The sequence below is a fragment of the Netta rufina genome, assembly GCF_964035555.1.
Source record: "Netta rufina genome assembly, chromosome: 5".
NCBI classification, from domain to species: domain Eukaryota; kingdom Metazoa; phylum Chordata; class Aves; order Anseriformes; family Anatidae; genus Netta; species Netta rufina.
The window spans coordinates 14021952-14047828 of NC_140128.1; positions in this window are offsets into that span (position 1 = coordinate 14021952).

Sequence of the window (25877 nt, forward strand, 5' to 3'; positions counted from 1 at the left end):
TGTCAGTGTTTATTAAGCCTCATTGCAAAGACAGAGCAGGGCAGGGAAATCAGCCTCACTGGTGACAGTCTGCATTAAATAACCAGAGCTAGTAGCAAGCCTTACACTCTGTCATTTAGGACTAGGTGGCTTGATTTTAATATAGATACAGCTACAGTTTTGGATGATCTTTAAAACCATGGCATCATAGCTGCTGGAAAATGAAGTCTAGAACTCAATTACATTTCTTATTTTTAACGTTGTCCTAATTTGAATCTCGTATTTCCAACATGATTTCTACCTTTTCCCTCTGAGAGACTGTGGAATCAGAAAATGTTGACAGAAAAGTGCAAAGGGCAGTTTGAAGAATAATCTTTTTTTTTTCTTTTTCTTTTTCTTTTTTTTTCTGGAAAACATTTCTGCAGTCATTTTCTACTATAGTCACAGACAGGCTCTAGGAAACACAGCAGTGCTCTGCCTCCAAGACTTTGAGCTCAGGAGAACTGTAAGAATCAGAGGAGGACCATGAGGGTGTTCAGAAAACCGGAACACCTCTCCTATGAAGACAGTCTGAGGGAGGTGGGGTTCTTCAGCCTGGAGAAGAGAAGGCTCCAGAGAAACCTTATAGCGGCCTTCCACTACCTAAAGGGGAGGTGGGGGGGGGGGGGGGGGGGCAAAAGAAAGCTGGAGGGGGACAGTTTATCAGAGAGTGTGGTGATAGGGCTATTTGAACTGATAGAGCTGTAGTGATAGGGCTATTTGATAGGGCAGACTTGAACTGGAAAAAGTATAGATTTAGATGAGGTATTTGGAAGAAATTCTTGGCTATGAAGGTGGTGAGGCACTGGAACAAGTTACCCTGAGAAGCTGTGGATGCCCCATCCCTGGAAGTGTTTGAGGTCAGGTTGAGCAACAGGCTTTGAGCAACCTGATCTCGTGAGAAGTATCCCTGCCCATGGCGGGGTGTTGGAATTAGATAATCTTTGTGGTCCCTTCCAACCCAAACCATTCTATTATGATGATCCTATTAAAAATCATCATATAAATATATTTAGTTATTTTTGTTTTTTGACATCTATATACCAACACAAGGCTTCTTCTCTTCCTGTATTCCAAGACTGCTCCCTTGAGCCAATCTCGTTTGGTTTTATCCATCAGTGGCTAACTGTTAGATGCTACTGTGAAAATACTATGGTGTGGTAGTGATGAAACAGTTAAGTCCATTCTCACAGCTCAAGTTGCTTCATCCTACCTCAACAGATTCACAATCGCAGATGTAGAGGGACAGCCAGAGTGAATTTCCAGTGGCATTCAATTATTTCCTCTTGAAATTTTCGGTAAATCCCAGCCATTTTGTTCTAAAGTTCTAGATGTCTTGTGGTAGCTATGCTTTGGGAAAATCCTTGACTTCCTTAAACTTGCCAAGTGTCTTAAATTGACAAAATTATGCTGGAAATCTGGTAAGAACAAATCCTTTGTGAAAGCTCATATACTTTTAATCAGATTGGAAACAACAGAAACACACCAAGTCATGTATGCTTCACTGTCTCCAGACTTGTAGTGAATGGATTTCTATGTAATCCTTACTGGTTGGCTTCTTACTACCTCCATGAGAGTCATGATGTTTACTTTGCAGTCAAAGGAGACAGTGCTACAACAGGCACAGATGAGATAGGCATGCTAAATATAAAGGTGACTGTACAGTTCTGGGTGTGCTACATGTCTTGTGCAAAATTCTGAGTGATGGCTTGATATATGAGTTGGTCTCTCGTTGTTGATTTTGAGTTATTCAATGCCTTGTACACTCATTCTTCTGAAAAAGATCTTTCTGTCAACAGTATGCTCAGCTATGTCCATGAGATAGAAACAGTCAATTACATTTTTTGGGGAAACTGAGAAGCTAAGAAAACTTAAACGACTTTCTCAGGGACGCAAAACGAGTCTGTTCTACTTTTAGGAATAGAAATAGACATAGTCTTCTCTGTTAAACCTTAGTTATATCCCATCTGTTCTGAATAGAAGGCCTTAAAAAGCCATGTCAGTGAGAACTTTTGAATTCAAACAGTAAATAAAACATCATCAAGTGTCATATAAGATCCAAATTCAGAGGTTTTACTGCCAGTGTTGGTGTCCAGGACTAAAAGACAATGCCTGCATGTTCTATTATAAGGGGAGTTTATAAATCTAACGGTTAGAAAACAACAGCTTTTGATTTTCACACATTTTGGATGCATGCTGGGATCATAGTGGGAGAACTAAAGTAGAGTTAGATTAGGTGATTATAGAAAGCTGTTTATTTATTAAATAGAAAACATTCAAAGATAGGGCTGAAAAAAGACTTCAGGATATTACTCAGTTCACCCATCTTGAACAATGCAGAGTAGATAAACCTGCACTATTCTAAGGTAGGATATAAACAACAGTCAAATTTATTCTTAAAGGTAGCTTGCAAAGGAAATTTCACATCCTTTCTAATACTTCTGGTAAGCTCTTCATTTCATACCTCACTTCTTTTATAATCAGAAAGGTTTCCTAAATATTACTTAACATAAATTAAACCTATTTGTAATTACACTTGTATTGTCAGGTTTCTAAGCACCTTTATTTAGAATCAAAGACAAGGAACTAAAGGGCTTTTCTGAATGGAGGAGGAGCCTTTCAATAGCTATATATCAGTTAAATTTCATGCAAAATCCCTGAACAAAACTATCCTTCTTAGACCTTAATTAAATAACCCTAGAGGACGAGGTACCATGGGGGACAAGGTCATGGTGAAAACTGTAATTATTTCCTAGAGCTATTGATTTTATGCTAATGATTTTAAATGATGCATGTAGCTGTGCTTCTAATAATCTTGCCTACAATGGCAGGTGGTGTTCCAAGCTTCCTGTGTCACTTGGGAGGGGACTTGTTTGGACAGATTTCAGTGTGTCTACATGATTTATTGCTAAGTTTGGTATGTGTGGGAGAGGGAGCTCAATATCAGGTTGAAGGAACTTTTTGACTTTTGGTTAGGTGACTGCAAAGAACCAAAGCAAATGTAGAAAAGGGAAGGGTATGTAAAACACAGCAGAACAGAATATCTCTTTCCACCCACTCAGTACAGTAAGCCTTTGAAAACAAGATTCCAGTGGATGAGGCAGTTTCTCCTGGGAAACTCCCAATACAAAGCTCATCCTGGAGGTATCTTGTATTTAAGATTCCTTTCTTGTTTTTATACCTTTTGGTATATTTTATTTTCTTGATATTTATCTTCATGACTTAAGAACTATCAGCTATTCTTAAAATTTGTTTATTTCCCTGTCTCTGAGATCTAAGAAGGCAAGAATAGATCTCTTCTAAATCTATGTGTTTGGGATATGTTGATTTTGTGACTTGCAAAGTCCTCCCAACCTATCTATTGTTCAGAAATCTGTATTTATACTATAAATGATTTTATACCATTCTTATTGATTGATAAATTTTATAAATCAGGTTTTTCTGCTCTAGAGAAACAACTCTTTTCCCAGAAGAAGTCAAAGAGATTCTGTTCATGCTATTACAGTTTGTGCATATCACAGATGACAGCCAGAGCATGGTATAATCACATAAACTGATTTTGCTATATTGCCTTTTACTATGTTCAGATAATAGCCAAAAATGTGAGATCTTCCATAAGATAGAAAAAAAAAATTTAAAACCTAAATGATTTTAATTTGTATATGGTTCACATTTAACAACCTGCACTAAGAGGTTACGGGATTAACAGCCTACTGATATCAATAAAGATTGCTATTTATATCTTGTTATCTAATAATATTATTAGATATTAATTAAAGATGTTATCTAATAATATCTTGCCATGTTCCAAAGACATACATCAGTTTTTGCACTACCTTCATGACAAGGCTGAAGATCGCTTTTTAGTTTAGAGGGAAGATTGTGGTCTTCTTGTCTTGTTCTTTGTTGACCACATCTATCATGTTGATATCTCCCTTCATATGTAATTTTCATGCTAACTGAATCCAGAAAATGTCAGTTCCTACAATATTTACAGTAAATACTCTTTTGGAGTGCTTGAAAGATTAGCTAGACCAATGGAGTGAAACTTTCTCACTAAGAGTTTAGATTTCTTTGGAACACAGATGGAGCAGACTAGCAAACAGTAGGCAAGGAGAAATCTTCAGTTGCTGCCCATGCTGTGACTGTTGGAAAGACTGTTAAGGACTTCAGTCACTTTATCTGTCAATCTCATACTTCCCACCAGTTTCCAAGTCAAAATAAGAAAAAGAAACAGGTAAAAAGAAAACACATTGGAAATTAATGGGGATAAGAGAAAAAGAAAAACAAACAAACAAACAAACAAAAACACAAAATACTAAATGATGAGAGTTCTACAGTACCAATCACTCACCTGCCAGGTTTTCACTCACCAGGTGATCCTTGCATACAAACACTGTAGCTGAAAATATTTTTACTGTCACTTGGGCTTCACTTGCTTTTTTCCTTCCCACATTGCCTGCATTCCAGTATCTTGTCTGTGTCTCTAACAGCTTAGCACAATTTAAAGTCTCCTCTGCTATTCTCACTAATCATCACCTCTGATTACTAATGGCACCAGGTCTCCATGGGTTTTGTGCTTTGTGGCCAACTACTTTTAATTTGGTCTGCAGCAACAGCAGGAAATGCAATTACAGAGCAGACTGATGCTTGGCAATAGGCTTAGAGGTACATTATTTTTTTCAGTTATGCTATAATTTCCCTTCCCTTTATACTTTCCCTTCCCTTTCCCCTTTCAACACAGTAAGATTTCCAGTTTGGAAAATAGTTTAGAGAGATTATAACTCCACTCTGATTTAATCTGCCACTACAATGACAACCCTTTAGATTGATGATCAGAAATTCAACAACATGAATTGCTATTCTAGACACGTATTACTAACCTTTTATGATATTGTATTTACATGAATAATACTGTTGCAGTGTTTATGTGAAACTCTTGATTAAAGAGTAAGAAAAGTTTTGAAAGAAACTTTTTCTAAACAATCTTGAGGCTTTCCCGTACTTTTCTATTGTTACTAGACAAGATTGCTACTAGTCTTTGTGTATACGGTGTCTGATAGAACTCCAGAAGATAATGTTAGGAAAACAAGTTATATATAAGTGAGATTGGTTCTCACTGAAATTTACCATTTCTAGTATATAATATGACTGTTCAGTGGTTTAAACAGCACAACAACATTGCATCATAGTTTCAGACAAGAAGAAAAAGGAACTTGTGGAAAATTCAAAATGCAGAGAAAATTTTCTGTAGTTTTACTCTTGGTTTTCCCAGTACTCCTACATTAATAAATGTGTATGTGGTAAAGGAAAAGGGCTTATGATTTTTAGGAAGCAGGAGTGGTTAGGTGCATCATTGGTCCTTTATTTCTCTGTAAGTTTGCATCTCAGGTAGAACAGCATCAACCATATAAGGATTAATTTAGCACTCAAAGGAGTGCTAATCTAAATTTAGATTTAAAAATTTTTAGATTTTTTAAATTTAGATTTACCAATCTAAATGATAGATTCATCTTTCCTCATGCCTCTAGCAGATTTCCTTGGAAGTAAACTGAGCATATAGAATATTGTTCTTCTTTTGTTTCATAAGAGTTGGCTTATAAACAATGGAATATGATTATATTGCTTACATCTTGTCCCAGTTTTTAAAAAAAAACTTTTTGATTCAAGAAAAATTTTTATCAACACTTTAAAACACATCCAAAATCATGCAGATAAAATCAGTATCTCTTAATTAAGAAAATTGCAACTGCAGCTTCTGCTGTACCTAAACTTACTGCTTTGCACATTTGCCACAGTTTTTCCAATCAGACTGATAAAAAACTTGAGTGCACCAGCTGAGATCCAAAAGAGCAGTTGACTATAACACAGAAGAGATAATTTATGCTTTTTCTGTAGCTAATGTTTTTAGAAGATACGATGCCAATTTTCTTTTAAAAAGTAAATTCTCAATGGACACATTTGAGACACTCCAACAGTGCATGGAACATTAACCTTCTATACTCTTTCAGGAACTGGCAGTGGTTTGCTAATATAAATTAGAAATACTGTGACTTTAACACACAGATTATTGGCTCGATCAAACTGAAGAGATTTTGTGTGTTAGAAAGTGATCTGATGTAGAACGCTTTTCTCCTCATTTGCTTATTGTGTTTTACAGCCTTTGGACTCTGCATTTGTATCTGGTGAACAGCACTGCTTCAATTCACATCTAGAGTAGGCCCAAAGCAAAAATCCCCTTTTCTTATATCCTATTTGTCAGATTCTATTTTACCTTAATATCAAAGAATGATATCCTATTAGCTCAATCTAATGTTTATAGCTTATTTCTTGAAAAGTACTTCCATGGAATATTTGGAGCTTCTGAAGAACAAAACAAAAATGGTAAACATTATTTTCTGCTTAGGTGCTTTAGGATCCTTAATGAGCAGAGAAAATTCCCTGGAACTTGATGCTTTACATGCAAAAGATCTGTGCAAGTATCTCTCCGCTCATCCACCAATTTAGCTAGCTAAGTAGAAGGCCATCAGGTTACTTAAGCATTTCCCCTTTGTAAATCCATACTCACTGCTCCCAGTCACCTTTTTGTCTTTTGTGTATTTGATACTGGAGGTTTATGAATCTCCGGAAGGATTTTCTTCATCACCTTCCCAGGGACTGAACTGGTGTTGACTGCCTGTAGTTCAGTTGACCTTCCTTCTTGCCCTTCTTGAAAGTAGTAATATTTTCTCTCTTATAGTCTTCAGGAACCTCTTCCAATCACCATGACCATTCAAAGGTAATCAATGCAGCCTTGCAGTAATGTTAGCCAGCTCCCTCAGCACTTGCGGGTGCAACCCATCAAGCCCCATATGTAAGTCCATTTGTTTTAAGTGGTTCCTAACATTGTCCTCCTTCCAGTGAGGATAAGCTTCTATCTATTTTCTTTCTGGGTCAACCACCCACCTCTTGCACCTTCCTCAATATGTCTGAGTTCAGCCACGAGTAACTTGCTTTTCTGTGCAAGCCTCCTGCTGCCTTCGCTTGATTTTGTACTTGTCAGGACGGACCTTTCTTGGTTCTTGAGCTTGGATAATGTGATCCTTGAATATCAGCTATCTCTCTTGGGCCTCTGTTGTCTCTAGAGCTGTATTCCATGGGATTCTTCCAAGCAGACTCTGTAGATCTTAAAGTCTCCTCTCCTGAAAGACAGGGTTGTGGTCCTGCTTTTTGCCCTGCTCTCTCCTCTTAGGATCCTGAACTCCACCATCTCATTGTTTCTGCAGTCAAAGTTACCTCTGACTTCCATCTCTGACTTTGATAGACAGGCTTGCCTATATTGAATGGAACAATATACAGACCTGGTACAGACCAGGTTTATGTGGTCAAACCTTTTTAGTACTACTGATATTCTCCTGAAACCTGCTGAACCACTTGCTTGAAAATACAGGGATGTATATCAAAGAATTGTAGTTGCAGTCATTTTTTTGGTAATGCATTTGTCCTCTCTTGGGCGTTCTTAGAAACTGAATACTTTTTTTTTTTATTCTTGAAGTGCACAGCTGCATTTCAGTTGCTTCACTAAATCATTTGGGAAGTCCAGCAGAGTGTGACTGTCAGAAAAAGATTGTTGATGTACTATTACTTGCTCGACATAAGACACTTTGGCTGAAGAAATGATACCATGTTTATGCACTGAATACTTAAGATGTGCAAATGAATAAAGGAGAATTAGCATTTTACTGCAGATGAGTAGAGATTTAAGTCTAATTCTCAGTTAAAAGTGGCTTGTTAACACATTGTCCATCACTCACCAATTTTCCAAGCTAGAGGAAGAGTTTGAAGTAGGGCCAGATCTACTCATCTTCAGGCTGAATTTACAAGCCCAAGAGAGAAGTACTAGTGTGCATTTCCAGCCACTGGGGACAAAGTAGGCAGTGCTGCAGTGACCCAATATATTCTTCAGAATATAGACGAAGACAGTGTAGAAAATAATTTAAAAACCGAATGCAATAATAAATTAGAAATTCATTCTGTGAAAGTTAGAGAAATCGTAGAAAAGAGAGATGGCAAGCACCTTGAAAATCATTGTCTCCCCTCACTGTCAGAAGGCAGGACCTATCTCATTCTTAACAACCATGACTTGTTCTTTAAAGTTACCAGTGGTCTCCAAGCAGCATGAAGTGGTGTTGGTTATCCTTACCATTGGAACATCTAGCACTTTCACAGCCTCTCTTGTTTTTCCTGTTAGTGTATGCACAGTCTCCTTGCCATCTCTGATGGGCTCATACTCCACTTCTCTCATCACAAAATTCAGCTACTGGATCTCTGATTATTTTAACCAACTTTTGTTTTCTTCAAATGTCTGCTTCCTTAAAATCTGATGTGCAAAACTAGACTGTACTCTAGAAACAGTAGCTTTGAAAGGACAGAGAGGTTTAAATCATCACTTCATACCTGTAATGTATAATTTCTGTATATACTTTCTAGTACGTGCATTGGTCTTTGCAACAGCATTATATTGTTGACTCATATCCAATTTCTGAACCAGTATAACCCTTAGATTGTTTTCTATAAAATTGCCGCTCACCTAGTCATTCTGTGATGGCAGCAATTGCAGTATGCTGTAGAATGTGTCATACACTTCTGTTTTCAGAATAGCATTGCAGGCTGCAGAAGGAACCTTTTGTATTTGCCCTTCACTGAGGACCTTGATAATATTTATGCTAGGAAGAAATATTAAGTTGCTTGCTTTATGATAACTGGTCAAGATTTAACTTCTGAATCCCTGTTCTAAATCCTTTTCTAAAGAATTTATTCAATGGTAAATACATGGAACCTGAAGGAATATAAGTACTCAGAACAGATTAATTGCAACAAATCATAAGAAGGTAGGTGAAAGGTGATTACTATACAGAACTCATTCAGTTGTAGTTGATTTTACAGATACATCTCCTACATTGTACAAAACACTGAAATAAAGAAATGAGAAACAGGATGATTATCCTGTGGCCACATGGAGTATTCATCTAGGAGGAAACCCCCCAAAGCCTTCAAGTTAAATTTACTCCAGAAAGCAGCTTTCCACCTGTTAGAATCTCACAGATATCACTGATCTTTTTATTTTTCTTAATATCTTTGTACTAGGTGTTGTTGACTGCATACAGCTTACTGGATCCTTTATCCTTATAAACAATGGGCTTCAGGTTGTATGTTGATTTTAATTTCCTTCACTGTCTTGCCAGATGAAATAATAAATTTTTTTAACTATTTCCTCATCAAAGATTGAGTACTGTCTATATCAAGCATTCAAAAATTATAATACCAATTTTAAATTATATTGACTTTGAAAAATAAAATACATCTTTTCCTTTCTTTTCTGAACTAGATAATTGCTCTGTATCTGAAGCAAAACACTGGGTTGCTTATTTGACCACTTTATTGCAGACTGTGAATCTTAAAGGCAGACTCTAACTACTGCAAGATTCCTGGTAGGAACATGAGATTTGTCAACAGTCATGTCTGTCTTTGCTGCAGCTTATCACTGCTGCTGCTCACCTTGGCATCTTTTATTTATTTATTTATTTATTTATTTATTGTTGTTATCATTTTTCTTCATTTTTCTAACTTTCTTGAACTCAAATGTAATGGTGATTTCCTAAGTACAAAAATTTTGTAATTCCTTCCTAGATGTTTTTTTGAAGCAACCAACTGAGAATGACAAGTCACTGACAGAGAAGACGCTTGATAAGCTGAATCTGTTCCTCTGGCATGATGTAAAATCTTCCTCATGGCTGACTCTAGACGCCATTTTTTTGGATCTTTCTTGATGAGCATTGTGGAAAAAATGGGGATTGAGTCAAAGAGTCAGCATTGCAAAGGCTGTTGATAGCTATGCACTGTTAAAATGACAAGTATTTATTTGGCTGTCAGTATAAAGTGCTGCTTTAACAGTCATTCTCTATCTCCTGTGAGACCACAGCAGAAGAGGCATAGGATGGATGGAATCAGCCTAATGGACCATACACTGTATAAAGAAATGTAGGGAGTGTTAATAAATGGGAGGCATATGAGAGATGAATTAGGCTAAACTGAAATGGAAGTAGGAGCAGTGATTACAGCACCAAACTAATTTGAGAAGATTAAGGTAAATTTTCCGTCTTTGTGTTGGGTTAACCTTCACTGGCTTCCAGACACCCACCAAGATGCTCTCTCACTCCTCTTCCTCAGTAGGACAGGGGGAGAAAAATAGAATAAAAAAAGCTCATGGGCTGAGATAAAGAAAGGGAGATTGCTTATCAGCTATTGTCATAGACAAAACAAACTTGACTTGGGGAAAATTAATTTATTGAGTAGGATAGTGAGAAACAAAGACAAAACCAAAAATACCTTTCCCTCCCACTCTCTTCTTCCTAGGCTCAACTTCAGTCGGGCATCAGAGCTGTGGGGAACGGGTTGTGCTTGCCTGGTTCTTGACACTTTGTCTCTGCAGCTCTTTCCTCACACTTTTTCCCTCCTGACACTCCTGCTCCAGCATGGAGATCCTCCCGCGGGATACAGTCCTTCACAAACTGCTCCAGTGTGGGTCCCCCAGGGGCTGCAGTTCCTGCCAGAAAAATGCTCCAGTGTGAGCTCTCAGTGGGCAGCAGCTTCCTTTGGGGCATGTCCACCTGCTGCAATGTGGGGTCCTTGTGGGGTCCTGCATGGGCTGCAGTGTGAAATCCACACTGAACTGAATTTAAAAGTATTTTTCTGCTTTTTAGGGTATTTATAGCAATAGGAAGTAGGAGATATGCTAAGAATAAGCAAGCTTTTTTTTTTTTTTTTTTTTTTTCAACAATGGCACAAGGACTAAAAGAGAAGATAACATATTTGTTTTTTGTTTTGACACTTAAAATCTTTTTGATAAAATGAAAAAAATACATCTCAAAATTTATTGCTATCTATATCCTGTTTTCAAGTAAAAAATTACACAAATCAGTTTCTACAGGCAAAAATCCTACACACATAGGGTTTTTCCACTTAAGATGTGAAGAACACAAGCACTAAAAGCAGACATTCAAATTAATATTATTCCTATTTTTTTTCACAAAGTGTATAATTAAACATTTTTTTCATCACTTTTTGCTTTATATTTATAACAAAATGATAAAAAAAAAATAACCAAGCACTACTAGATTCTTCATTTATTCTGCCTGAATGATATAATCACTGTGTGCCACCACAAGGTCTAAGGAAGCAGATGCAGCAGTTTCTGTCCCATATTTGTGTAGCTCTGTAACAGTAGGCAAAAAACAGTGCTGGTGATAGGTCGGGTCTATGAATCTTGTGAAACTTGCCCTCAAGCGTGGTGAACCAGGTATAGAAGAACTCACATATTTGATGTGGTTAATTTAAAGATGCTTACAAATTGCTGTAATGTGAGTCTTGTCACCTTTGAAAGCAGATAAAAAGTGCAGAAAGACAGACACGCATGCAATTCTTCTTCCTCTGCTGGACTTCTAAAGCTTGAATCATATTCTGCAGAAGACTTATGAAAAATCATCCTGCTTCATTGTAAACGGTCTTGCCCTGTTTAAAGTAGGCTGTTATGTCAAACAATTCACTGAAACAGTGACATCTGTGGGGGTAGTTAGGAAATGTAGGACACTGTACAGCCTCCCTATAGAGAGAGCAGTGGGAAACTCTGGTTCACATGTGCTGCTTGGAGAAGAGAAGTCAGCTGGGACTGTCACTCATTTGTCAACAGAGTTTATCTTGTTCTTTCCTGTTGCATGTTGTCTAAAGTTTATATTATTTATATTAGAGTCTCTGTTAACACAGCAGCTCTTTCCAGCCGTTTTTCTTTTATGTAAGGATAGGCACTAATGTCTCTGATAGAGCTGTGAGAACTATGTGATACCTGCTTTCCGTTTTTGATCACTCTAAAAGAAAAAAGTTCCATTGACCTCTGGGAGAACTGAATTATGTTCTTAATTCCTCCAATGCCTACAGTTGTAGAATTTCCAAGACCTATCATGCCTGGCCCGAAGCCAGGATATAGATGATATCTATGGACTTCCCATTGCAGCTCAAAGTAACAAAAGCAATTTGAATTCAGTGATGCAGAAATTATGAGTGATTTATATGCAAGATAAACACCAAAAAAGTTTTGGATGTTTTTTCCAATTCTTTTTGTCTTTGTAATCTTGGACTATAAAACTAATTTTTATTTATTTATTTATTTATTTATTTTGTAGATAAACAGAAATTCCAGCTTCTTGTGTAAATAAAAAATGATACAGAAAAAAAGTAAACTGATATTTTAAAGAAGGTTATAGCAGAGTTAGAAGATTGCCAAATTTGGAGGATGGGTGTTTCTTAAGAAATTCATCACATTCCAAGCTACAGAGTTCCACAAGTTTATGAGAGATTCTTGTCAAGGGAAACTGTGAATATGCAGGTCTAAAACATCATTTGTTTCTTAGGCAAAATGAGGACAGGGCATCCCAGCAGTACATGCAAAAGTAGATTTTGCTGCTCTGAGGATTCAGAGGGGAGACTTTGCAGTTTTGCAGACCTTCCCCAGGATCGACTCAGTGTGGTTTTTGGTCAGAACTGCCTGAGGCAGGCTCCTGCTACACAGCAATGCTCCCTGTCAGCAACCCATAGGAGTTGGAACAGATTTTACGGTCTTGTTATTTGCCATCCTAAGCATGTGTTTTCAGTTGCTTAATGCCTAAAGCTGTTTCTGCATTAATATTGTATGGTTGTCTAACCATACGAAGAAAAGTCAGACTTCTAAAAATTTAAGGCACTTAATTTTTATTTTATTTTATTTTTTATTTTTTGGTATAGGTTCAAGTACCTGTCTATCTCAGGTTCTCATCAGATTTGTGTATATCTGTTACTTTATTATGTGGATTACTAAAAATCTCCAGAAATTATATAATTAAACAGTCTTAAAGCATTATTATAAAAACAGTGTCAGAAATGCTGTAGAAGAATTGTAGCTAAGATTTAAAATTTTTTTTTTTTAAGTTCCTCTTGTACCAAGTATTTTACAGAATAAATACAGACATGGCTTTTGCCCCAAGGAACACTGTATGTTTTACAGTCTTAACATGAAATGAGGAAAGGATTGAATCAGGACATTTAAATCATATTTTGGCTTCAATCCTGCTGTTCTATTGGTTAGCAAACTCAGTCTTCTTTGAAGAAAAGAAAAGCGTTATGCCATTTATTTTTCTATCCTTAGCTAAGCAACAAACTCTTGAGTATTTTAAGAACATATATATGACAATAGCCTCCAGATATGAAGGCTGTTAACAAGCTGACATGGAACACTTCTGCTTCTACATGATACAAGTGAAAGTATTGTAATGAGAGTGCAAGCATCTGAATACATTTGGGAAAAATAAATTACAGAAGATGTTAGTATGACAAAAAAAAAAAAAAAAAGAAAGCAAAGTGACAGTTAAAGCGACTGAGACAACCTCTGCATTTATTAAGGATTTTATTATAGTATAGCCAGAAAGTCTATATGACACTTGCTAATTTGTAATTTCAAAAGGGATTCGTTTAGGAAAGCCCACCTGCACATTGACTTTCAAGATCTTGATGCTGGGTTAATTTGAATTACAGATAGATTGTAAATGGACATTTTTAAATGCCTTTCTGGTCAGAAGAATAACTGTGTGGAAATGTCGTTATCAAGCAAAACAAATCTATACTTTGTACGCAACCTGACCTCTTTTCTTTTGTATCTAAAGTATGCTTGTACTACTATTTACACTGGTTAACAATAGGAGTTTTATTTTTAGGTTTTCTTTTATTTTATTTTCAGTTAGGAAATACTTATTAAAACTGTGGGTTGAATACAGCTGAAGATATTAAGGTTTTAGTTATATGATATATAAAAACATATAAACATATATAAATGTATATAAACATATAAATTTACTGTTTGAAAATCACAAAGTGATGACAAAGCTGATAAATTTCCAAGTACACTGTTGAGTAGATATGACCTACTAATAATCCACCAGTTTTATAGGACAACATGGATGATCCCATCACTTCAAATGCCAGGGAATCAAAGAAATGCCACACTGATTAAGCTGACTTTGTGACTATAGAAAATTCTTTCTAAGGCACATTGGATCTGGACCTATACGAAGCGATCATTTTCCTTGTACATTTGGATAGCTTTCAGGGGTTAGTTTTTATGGAATTGTTATGGGGCTTTTTAGCAAAAGGTGACTGCACTATCATGTTTAAATGCTACTGAGGGACCTATCCCCAGTAAATTTGTCTACTCCCATGTTTAGCTCACCTATATTTCTGTGAACCTAGGAAACTAGGACAATGAGTTCCACAGCTTTATATGTACTGTACAAGAAAGTACTTGTCTTATCACTAGTACTGTTTCCTGACATTTTTTTCTGAGAACCCTGTATTTCCCATGCTACCCTCTTCTTTATCTGCTTTCCTTTCATAATTTACAGCCTTCTAGGATGTAGCCCATCCCAGTTGTCTCTTTTCCAAATGGAAGTGTTTTATTTAGTCATTCCTTATATTGTAGTTTTCTATCTCTGAGTCTTTCTTGTTAACCTCCCGTATATTGTTTCTAGCTTTAAAATAATGTTTTTACGATGAGATGACTGGAACTGCATGAATATTCAGAATGCAGAAACACCTGACACAAAATGATCTATTTAATTGCTCTGCTTTTTAAGAAAAACAAGGACTTACCATAGTAAAAATTCATCCTTTATTTAATTTCATTGCCTTTCTGAGCTTGTGCAAATAGCTTAAGGACTTTGTGACTTTGTGAATGGCTGCTGTGATATAAATGAGGTGTTAACTCTGAAGCATAATGGCAATATAAGCAAAACTCCTTTACTGCTCACATTAAGTCATTTTAGGATAAATGCTGAGATACTTTGGTAAGATGAAAGAAGGCAGTACATAAATCAGTATTTTTCATTCTCAAAGATGCATTTTAAGCATAAGATTCTTCTTTTTTTAAATATATATTTAATTCATAATGTATTTGCATGCCATTTAATAGGTATTTCAAGATATTGTCTGATTAATTGTAGATAGCTTACACACATTTTTCACGCTTCAGTTCATCTTTTGCTATTAGTTAGTATTTTGCTAGCTGTTTCTCTGTATATTTTAATACCTGCATAGGAGCCTATGCTTTTTGTAAGTATTATTACTGAAAATAATAATTTTTAAAGTGCTTCTGACAAAACAAAGAAAAGCATAAAAGCTGTTTCAGCATCAGTGGCATTACTTCACAAATGCCAGCATTAGTGATACAACAACAGTATCACGTAGGAAGTGTGCTGAGGTTTGATTTACTCTATAGTAGGGCATTGGGTAACAATTTCTTCTGTCACCTAGGAATTCATCTGCTAACACATACCATTAGAGTCTATGCACATTGTTCTGCTTTTCCTCTTCTTTATTTTGTAATCCCTTGATTTACTTTCAAGCATCTATGACATACCTGTTTATTTGCTTTGGAGAAGAATAAAGGGAAAACAGCTAACAGCTTCACAACACTTGTGAGCACCGAGAATGTGATTTGTAGCTTTTTCCCAACAGTTCCCAGATAGTGGTTTACCTTCTCTGTCACTCTGATGAAAACCTACTCAAAGGCCATTTCACAGAGACAGTGACAATGGATTTTTTACGCCATCATTGTTGCCAATGTACATGGCAATCCGTCAACTCATTTCATATGGTTATCTACAGGACCTGTGTGGTCTGGTAGATATGAGTCAGCTACTTTGTTTTTATGTAATGCAGAAGAAATTAAAATGCCAAGCTGATCTTTGAAACATCAGCTTTTTCTTTCCAGTACAAGCAGATTTGTCAGCTTCAGCCATTACTTCTGGAGATTTTTGGGGTATGCAAAACAATTTTACCATCTGCAATTTATTTATAATTGTTGCTCAGGAGCATTTAGTATTTGACATACATTATGTAGTAAGTAAATTGAACAGCTTCTGAGATAATTTTGCAGGGCAGCTCTATGTCTGTGTTGAAATGTGATCAAGTAGCTTACAGAAAATGAAGCAAAACGGAACAAAAATCCATGATTATATATGTTACCTTTGATATAAAAAGATCTTCTAATTTGAAGTTTCCTACTGTTTGTTAAGATCAAGGTGACATACAGCCACACTTTTGTTAGGCATGTCACTGAAACCACTTTGGAGCTGTACAGCTGTGCTAAATTGCACGCAGTAATGCTCCTGTCACTGGTGACTCACTTCAGTAAATGGAGACATGTACTGACAGAAGACTCAAGCTTGGATGATAAGAAGATTTCGTAAGCTGCATTAGCTCATCTTCATCTGTCAGTCCAAGCTCTGGCCATCCCTGTCTCTGCTGTCAGTCTGGACAGACGTATTTGTCCAACCCCAGCAGATTGCCTTCTACCTAATTGTCCAAGTATTCCCAAACATGAGCCCTTCCTCCACTTTCATTTATCACCTGCTTGCAGTCCCCAGCAGAGATCCTCCCCCATGGATGTTTTTCCTTGTTAAGTTTCTTCTCCTTACACTTTGCATAATAGAAGTATTGTAGAAGTATAGTAGAAGTTTATAATGAAGTCCAGTGAATTTCAGTCATGAAGTAGTCTTTACCTTCTTAGACTGAGATAAGTATCACGATATTATTTATCTTTCCATTTTAGAGAATAATTCAAAGTTGGATTCAAAAGTTAGATTCAATTGTTTTTGAGCAGAAGAGGAATCAAAAAAATAATGAATAGAAGTTATCTTGGCTTATGGCACCAAAATATCAGTCAGCACCTTGACCCAAAAATCTATTCCCATGTTTGTTTTTTGTTTATTGGCAGTTTTTTTGTGCTTGTTTGCTTTTTTTTTTTTTTTTTTTCCCTCTCTTTCTATTTATATTACATATTTTTGTCTCTCTAGTATCTGCTTCATACTATGACAATCAGATCCTATTGCTAAATTTTTCATGCAAACATAAGCTAATGCTAAGCATTCTACAAATGATTTTAGACCACAGCAGTTAAAAATAACCTATTTATGCAAATAGTCTGTGGTATTTGCCTTTTCTCTTCTCTGAAGATCTTTGATACTCATAGTTTTAAAATCATTTGTGAAAAAGTCCTTTACAAAATAAGTGCTGCTCTAATATTAGGAGATACTGGGGCTATCAATAATAAAGTCATTCAGATAAAAGATCTAAGTGGTTTTTTTTTCTGTCCTTGAAATTAAATTCAACACATGATTTTTTTCATGATTTTTTCCATCATGTGGGAATACCCTCTTTCCCTCCTCATTGTATATAGCACCAGAGGAGTGCCTGATGTTTTACTGTCAGCAAAGAAATAAAGCTATTTTAAGGATTTCATTGTGTAAATATATAATGATACAGAATATTAATTGAAATCAGAAACTGTTTCCTGGGAAAGATAGGAAATTGGTCTGCATATAATTAATCTGTATGCCAAGTATAACAAGGATCAAGTAAAAATTCATGTCAAAGGCAGTCTTAAAACCTCATCATCTAGTTATAATTAGATGCCACTGATGAAGCAAATTTGTGTTTTGGCTCAAGTTGATTTTTAGAAAATACTTTAAGGAAAGTAAAGAAAATATTATAAGGAAAGTATCAAACACTGTTAAGGAACTAGTTCCAAATTTGTTATCACACTATTCTCTTTTTCTGAGTATATTGTATGTCAGTCCACCTTTTCTTCTACTTTTTCATATTTTTTATCACCTAACCTTCATTTTCCAAAACACTTCTCTTTTAGTAGCATTTCTAGTCTCGTTACAGCCTCTAAATGTTTTTGTTTTGTTTTGTTTTGTTGTGTGTGTGTGTGTGTGTGAAAGAAACTTCTTTTATTTCCATTCCTTATGTACCATATTAAGACAGTAGTTATTAGTGTTTGTCTTAAATAATAAAATAATAAAAACATAAAAGAATGCATTGAGTGGAATTCTTTGGAAGGCTTTCCTGGATTTCCTAGTCTTTATTTTTTTTCATAAATAATACCATTGTAGGATGCCTAATAAACTTTTATGTGACACCAAATCCTGGGAAGAGCTGTAGGTATATTGGGAAAAAGAGTACAGTGCAAATGATCTGTCTAAATTAGGGCCTGTGAGAAAGAGAAAATTAATGACTATAGACAGGTACACCTGTATTCCTGTCAAGAAGTCAGTAGTAAAAATGATCAAAGATCTAGAAAATAAGACCTCATGTCAAGTACTAGTTGTGAGATAGTCTAGAAGAAGAAAGAAAGAATGGAGATATTACTGTCAGAGGTTGCTACAGAGAGGGAAGGAATAATCTGCTCTCCAGGTTGAATAATGAGCTTAAACTGTAGCAAGTGTTTCAAGGTAGATGATAAATCTTTTCTAACTCTGAGGAAACCATTACTTCGCAATAAATGGTCCAGAGAGATCATGGGATCTTCCTCAACAGATGCCATCAAGAACAGGTTAGAAAAATGCTTAAGAAGAATGATATAGGCATGCTGATTAGTCCATTGGCGAATGAATTAGAGGACCTCTGAAGGTTGTTTTCTGCTTTGCAATTTTATTATGGCATTCACAGAAGCAATTCCTCAGACTTTTCCCATTTCTGAAGCCCTATACATTCTGCTTAGTAACAACTGCAGTCCTGTATATTGTTCTGCAAAAATGGAGGCAGAGTTTAAATAGTTTGTGTTGGAGAATTTGGGACAGATTTGGGGGAGAAATCTTGGCTTTAGCAAATGAAAATCTAACTGTAGAATGATGTCAAGTAGCTAATAGTATTGTGATAGGAATCATATCCTCTCCTACCAGAGCCATTCATCAGTTTCCACACACCAGGATGAAATATTGCACTGCATTGGCTTCAATAGCCAGTCTTTGTGCCCTAACAAGTGCAAAAAATATCTTTTTCTTTTTTTTTTTTTTTTTTTTCCTAAGTTTAATGTATTTACAAAATACATTTAGCTTTGAAAAGCTAAATAACAAAAGGCTTCTGACTGCTCAGCAATTTTGCCTCTAAGAAATGAGAGAGGATTTGATGTCTCTTAGTTGTAGTGATATAACACCAACAAATAGGAAGCAGAAACGGTGTCAGCTTAATGTCTATTACAAAGAGAAATGTAAATGGAAAATTCCTTTCCACTGCTGCTGCCCCTACAGGAAAATGCTAGTGAAATGGATGGCAAGTCAGGCAATCAGTGGTGATGTTGACTACTTTTGTGTTTGAAGACAATAAAACAGAAAGATTTTTTCCTATTGAACCATTCATGCTGAGTTTTAAAGTACTGTAGAATTACAAATAGTATAATGCCAACCTTTCCTTCCTACCCTCTAATACTGTTTAATTCTAAGCAGATGTGTTTGAACAGTTTTTTATTATACCTAAAAATAAACATCGTAGGCATAAGTGAGTGTTATTGTCAGAATTCAGCACAGAGAAAGAAAAGAGCAAGAGGATAGCACAAGAGAGACCTTGACAGATTTTCTGTTACCTACCCAAAAAGACACCTGACTGCAGTTGGAAATTCTTGCACTTTAAAGAGCACAGGATCCCTTATTATAAGTGAGATAATATTCAAAAAGAGTAAGATTTGAATTAATCTTCAAACTGTCTGTGCTTAACATTTTATATGTTCTATATGTACTATTCATCTGTATTGAAAGTTGTAAAAAAGCACCCAAACAGTTACAAGCCCAAAGGACAAAGTGTAGTCAACAGCTGATAGAAAAATTAGAATGTAGAACTCTCTTTCCAGAGAAGGTTATACTGGTGAATACACTGATCCTCTTTCTCAGTCAGCATTGAACTAGATAAACAACATGTGGTCAGTAACAATACCACCTAATGAACAACCAGAGGCCCACCCCCTGTGATCATAAAAATGATTTGGCTGCATTTTTCATGAATACTACAGACCAGACCTCTGTCTTGGAAAAATAGGAAAGCTAATTCTAAGTTGTACTTCCTTTTCTCTCTAATTTCACTTGAAACTACTTCTGTCGTCATATTTGACACTAAATTTCAACATACATTGCAATGCAATAAACAGCTGCACCACAGATGCACTGCAATTTACAGACGGATGAATTGAAGTGATTTTCCCACTTAGTAGACAGGCGAAGTTTCACATTCATTAAGCAACCTCATGCTAGATCAGCCTCATGGGAAACTCTATTAAAGCACCTATTAAGGACATTGCTAGATTAAGGTATTGCTAGATTAAGGTATTGCATTTTGGGAAATAAGAAAGGATTCCTTCTTCAACTGATAAGTCTTTTCCTGATTGTCTATAAGTAATGTTTAGCAAGGACCTTTGTGAGGCTGTACACAACAAAACTGAGTTGCTTCAGCAATTGTTGGTCAGTCATTTATTCCCTAGAATACTCGTCTCTTCCTTTGGGAAATTTGTGAAGTTGTAGCATCATGAAAATTATGAATAATAACATTCATGAAAATTGATCAGAGAAACAAAACATAGACCAGCAACATGCTCTGCTATTGTCAAATGGCGATAGGTCTTCAAGGTAAATTGTGTTCTTTATTTAGCCTAATCACAAAGAGGTATGGTAGCCTACTTTAGTGTTAACTGCTTTTTGACAACTACTGAGGGATTTGCACACCGAAATCACTGTATATTCCAGGTACCAACTGAAATGATTTTAAAGAGTAATCTTATTAAAAAAAAATTCACTGATGAGAGAAGACTCTTCCATATATGTCATTTTATGCTTATATTTGTAGATATCTATAATTTTTATTACAAACAGGCTTTGCACCAGCATACATAAAGGATCTACAAATTGAAAATTCCACAGTACTGTTTCTCAGGGCAGTTTTGCAAAGATAGCAATATTAGTTTGGATTTATATGCAGTCCTTAATTATTGCTTAGATCCTAATAAAACCATAGGCTCCATATAATAGGGGAAAAAAAGAAAAAAAAAAAAAGGGGGGGGGGGGGAGGGGGAAAGGAGAATTTGCTGTAGATCTTATTCATTGAGGATGGCTAAGAGCATGGGTACTGTGGCTTATGTTCCTGGAGGCATTGCTGTACCTGATCCTGTGTAATGCTTTTAGCTTCCTTGGAAGGCAGTAGGGGATGCTTCTCTGAGTAAAACTCATGAGCTAGTGTCTATGCAAATGGCCTCTTCACATTATACAGTTATAACACCTTAGGTACACCATGTGCTGCATCTAATGTGTCATATGCTGAATAAATGATGGAGTAGTGTCTCATAAAAGATTGGTCAACATTGATAAAACCTGCATATTTTATTCTTCGGACTGTAACAGATACAGACTAACATGCTGCTAGATTTCCTCACAAGGGATGCATGACCAGCATGAGAATGGGATAGCATGCTGGGTTTGGGAGCTTTCAGGACAATATGATTCCATCATTCTTGAATCTCAGTTTCAGGCTCTGTAAATTTTTATGTCTAGGCCACTAGGCCATAGAAGAGCTAAAATAGACTACTATGCTATTTACTTTCTTTAATATTTAACTATGTTGCAGTCTCAGTGAAACTAGTCATCACACATCCCAAATATTTACAGAACTGATGAGCCCAGACCTCTTCCCACTGACTTCTGTTGAGAAGTTTCAGATAATGCAAAGTATCAAGTCTGAGCAGGAAACAGAAAAATTACTATCTGATGCAAGCAGATGATTGCCATGGGATGTTTATTTCTTAAACTAGCTTTAAGATGAAAAGACTGTTGACATTGTTTGAAAGTTCATCAAGCAAAGACTTTGGAAAAAAAAAAAAAAAAAAAGAATCAGTATTAAACCTTATTTCTTTTGGCTGGAAGGGTGTTATGGTACAATAAATAACAATAATTATTTTGTTCTGTCTTGTCAGAATGTGCTTTGCAAATACATTACTTTGAGTTATGTTTGAACAACAAAGGCAATGTTGTCAGCATCAACCAAGGCTTTATGAAATGGAATTAATACTAGACAAAATCATTTCCTAATGGGTTCTGATACAGCAAAATTTTGTTTATGCCAGAATATGAGTTGTCTTCAGTTCCAATTACTTAGAACATGCTTCCCTGCAGTTCTTATGATGTTCCTTGTTAGGAAACACATTTCTCTGGGGGAAAAAATATAGATCTGCCTCTTGGTGATTCCTGTTAGCAATTTATCTGATGTAGAGAAGAACAGATAAGGAATGGTGATGAAAAATCATCTCTCTTATTGTTTGTACTGAGTGGAAATTAAGCCATGAGCTGTGATTTGGCATAAGACTTGTCTGAACAGTCAAGTCTATTTTTAGCCCATGTTTCAGTCTATATTTCAGGACTAGATTTTAATTGTACCCTGGACTTATCTTTCAGTGAGTCAGTTTCCATATTGTAAAACAGGACAATAGGACTGGATGAAGTGCTCCAAAATTAAACGACATGACAACTTTAAATACAATCTATATCTCTAGTATAATAAAAAAGTTCTCAGTTTTATTTTAAGATGTAAGCCCTAAAAATGTTTGTTAAAAAAATAATATGTGAAATATTTGCTATCTTCCTGCAGTGCTTATATAAAAGCATTGTCTGTTTAATATGCATACATGAGCATGCAAGAATCTTTATTTCTGAGCTGCCTAACTATTGTAGTGACAGAAGCCATTCAAGCCCCAGATAGATTAAGATCTTAAACCTTTAGGGCTTTTGCTGTCCTTCTAAATGGAAAAACTGTGTAGATAAACTGCTTTTGATGTACTTTATTGTATTTTAAGAGAAATCAGTTTGGAGGAAGGGCTAGGAAAATAGAATAGAAAGTAGATTTACTCGGCTGAGCCTGTGGATAATGGGGGTTTTTGCTTCTCCACTGTCTCAGAAGTGCTGCAGTTCCACGATTCTTTGAAAAATAAAAGGTGATAGAAAATGTATAGAAATATCATCTAGCTAACTAAAACACACACCATTTTTTAGGGCAAAGATAGAAAACTGATTTATCACTGTACTTTGTTTATTGTTTTTTTTTTTTACTTTGAGTCAACTTTTCTACTGGTGAGTAGCTTCCATGAGTACAAAGCAGATGCACTGTGAGCTGTGTCTTTGGGAACTAATAAGGCTTCTTGAGATTGTGTTGAGATGTAAATTTTTACTTTTTTTTCTGAGCAGAAATGAAATTCAACTTCAGATTTCTGTGAGCTTTTACATCAAGTTAGAGCCTGGCCTTTTGTTAATCCATGTGGAATATACAAACTGATAAAGACATTGAGTTTACACAGCAAATCCTACTTCTGCAATGTAATAAACTAAGAAGGTTGGCACTTAACATGTTGTTTGGGTTGCCACTCTGAGGAAGCTCTCATGGCTCTTTTCCAAGAGCACAAACATGTATGGTAGCCATGTGAAACCCTAAAATATAGTTAGGCAATCTTCTATTCTGAATTGGGTAGCAGTGCACAGGGTATGAAAATTCCCTGGTCTTTTGCAAGAAACGTTCTGGGATGCCCTGGTAACATTGAGCATAACTGCCTTACCTGACTGCATGATATGCCTAAAAGAAATGAAATGAAGATAATGGGAACTCTTGTGGTTTCTAGAACTGGGGAAATAAATCATCAGCATGTCTATTTGTAACAGACCTATGCCTTCTGAATTCTTTATATGTACATTGATTTACATCTGAAATGAGAAACTGGGAAGCTCGATGCTCCCTGACTAGGGAGCTGATACTTCTACACTCTGACTATCCTGAAACATCACTTTCTTTCTAGTTGTCCTCATTTTGAACCTTCTCTTGGACATTTTTGACCTTACAGCTTGAACAGTTTGGCCTGCCCCTGGTATTCCAAGTCTTGATGACGGAACGTGACAATGGTTTGTTCTCTGAATAATCCTGTCATGCTTAAGGAAAGTTCTTGACAGTAGCTTATTTCTTAAGTAATCCCATCACAGGGAAATTCTTGGCAGTCAGTCCTTAAAAAAAATACAGAAACTTAGTTTAAAATATTAAATCAAACAAATAATATGATCACATTAAAAAATAAAACAAGAAAACATTATGTGAGAAGAGTGAAAAGACAGAGCTGATTGGATTTTTTCCATTGTAAACTAAAGTACAGCTGCTTGGGGAGGAGGCATGATGCTGGGTTTTTCTTGCAGTAATTAGAAAGTCAGTGCTGCCAAAAGCTGTTTTCCCATCTGCCACTCAGTTTGTTCCTGAAGCCCCTCTCAGAAGGCTGATGTTCACTGACCCTACTCAGCCGTGAAACTGACCCTGCAACACATATTGCATCAACAAAGCGATCCTAGGAGAAGAAACTGGGGAGAGAGTTTCACTGTGAGCAGTTCACAAAGTGAAAATCTCGAAACCAAACCAAACCAAACCAAACCACAATGAACACATTGTCAGTGTTCATGTTTGCCATGGAGAGGGAGGAATGGTTGTCCTTTTCACCAACTTGGTAGTCCTCCTTAAAGTACCACGTCGCCTTTTTTGGTCTTTTTGTCTGCATAGCTCTTCTCTAGAATCAGGTTTAGGAGGTTTTGAAATCAGTCAGATTTTGGTTTTGGAAAACTGGATCTTGGTTTTATTTTCAAAAGGTCAAGGTTCGAGATTCTGAAGAAAAGGTACTGATTAATTTCCATTTTATTTATTTATTTATTTATTTTGGTAAGGGACAAAATTGACTGAGTTTGGCATTTATTGCAGAGAATAAGGGAGAAAATTGCTCCTTATCACACCTTATAATCTTAGAAAATTCTAAGATTTTTTTTTTTCTACAAGTGCACACTCTTATTCTATAATATAATTCATGTTTTAACTAGCCTGATTCTATACATGTTAGAAGATGAAATTTCTGTTGCAATACTCAGTTGTCATACTGATTTCTGTATTTCCGATGTGGATTACAGCCACTTAATGAATATTCTGTACATGAAAGTTAGACTGATCATTTTTAACATTAATATGCTACAGTAAGGCAAGGGAATATTTGATCAGTGTTATGAATAATAGTTCCATGAGCTGTTTTGTTGCACATGAGCTTAAGTTTTCTTAAAATGTAGGGTTCTCATTTTTGGGGATGCTAATACAGAGAGCTATTATTTTTAAAATACCTGATAAGCAAATATTATTCCAGACTCATTAAGGAAAAAGCCATGTAGTTCCTTAGTAAAACTACTACAGAACTTTGTAAACATGTAACATTGTAAATAATACAAAACCTTATAATTTGGCATGTAGATCATTACTGATAGATTTCAAGCAGGGTGTAGTAGGTATGAGTCTCATGGAGTTATTTACACACATTTATGCTTGGCTGCCATTATCATGTTTCACATACATATTTGCAACAAAACATTTAACTCTTCTCTAGCATGCACAGGAAACCTGTCCTGTACTCATGCAAAGGTCTTCTCTCAGTCTGCATGGGGTTTTCAGTTTTGTAGTGTGTGACAGGTGGACTTTTCAGAGCTTTAAAGGAGTGACACATCCTCACAGTCAGCTCCAAATGTTTCAGCACTCTGCAAGTAAATAGCTAGCAGCATGTCATCTTTAAAGTGAATAGCTGATGGGATTCTTTAGCTCTGCTAAGACCAAAGTCTGTTGCCAATACCTCAAATGGCAGAGCTTTGCAGACTGGCCCCCAAGAGTGTACGCGTGCGGCTCCTGAACCACCCACTGGGTGAGCTGGCAGAGCTTCCCACCACGTTTCCTCGCAGTGCTGCAACAGGCACAGCCGCTGGCGGAGCAGTGCAAAGAGATCTGTCAGCAGTGTGCTGACAGTCATGGCTTGCTAGCCACTTTTGGAAACGTTTCCTTAACCTCACAGCTAATCAGCAGCGCTATTTTTAGTTGGCTTTGAGTCTTTTTAGGTTCACAGATGAGCTCTAAAACTGAAAGGTAGA